The sequence below is a fragment of the Cariama cristata genome, unplaced genomic scaffold, assembly GCF_000690535.1.
Source record: "Cariama cristata isolate BGI_N322 unplaced genomic scaffold, ASM69053v1 scaffold2189, whole genome shotgun sequence".
Classification (NCBI taxonomy): Eukaryota; Metazoa; Chordata; class Aves; order Cariamiformes; family Cariamidae; genus Cariama; species Cariama cristata.
Window position 1 is genome coordinate 21,269 of NW_009636128.1, and position 933 is coordinate 22,201.

The following is a 933-nucleotide window of genomic DNA, read 5'->3' on the forward strand; positions in this document are numbered from 1 at the left end:
ACTCACTATTTTTGAAACCTGGGGTGTGTAGGGGAGGAAAAAGCACAATCAAAACAAACCCCTTAATCCAAGAGCTCTTCCTATACGACAACTGTCTTTCTATCAGCCACTGATTCCAAAGGTGAAGAGGATGAAGGAGAACTACCATGCAGACAGAATTGTTTAAGCCTTATTTAAAAAAAAAGAGCAATTAAGAAAATATTAGTAACTTGCAAGAATTTAGAGAACAAACTGAATTAAAACAAATGTTATAAAGGGTTTAAACTAATATAAGCCAGGTACTAGCTGACAAATTTATGGTTTTTTGCTTTTACTTTATTTAAATTAGTTTGTTTACAGTAGCCCTTAAATTTTTCATTAAGCAGTGGCCTACTGCTAGTTTTTAACCACCTAAGGCTAGATCATATCAAAGGCTAGACAACAGAGAAAGTCAGTGATCTGATCTAACATGGTAATTCTTACTCTCGAAATTACTAAAGACTTCAGTAAACGCCCATCTTCTGACATTTCAACCTACACCATCTTCTCAGGCCAGTATCCCAGCACCTACATTCACCCAGTCAGCATGTCCAATTTTCCTCCTCTCAGTACTACTGCTGTCTCAAGCCTTTTTTTTCACAAATAAATGGAATTCCTTCCTGACTCCTTGGTCTCTATTTCCATCGCATCCTCTCAACACAGAGCTTTTAGGCTTTGAGTGCCTATTTGGCACTTCTCTAAAAAGGAAAGTGAAAAACCAGTAGGGCAGATAATTCCCTTCACCTTGCAGCTCTGCTGTCCAGCACCTGACATTTTTCCACAGCGCTGAAGTACAAAGACAGCCCCTACCATTCTGTGGTCAAAGATTCTAACAACGTCATGGAAAATTTAGCGTTATGCAAGATCGCTATTTAATACTTTTTCACTAGCTGTGTGCCTGCCAGCTTGACCACT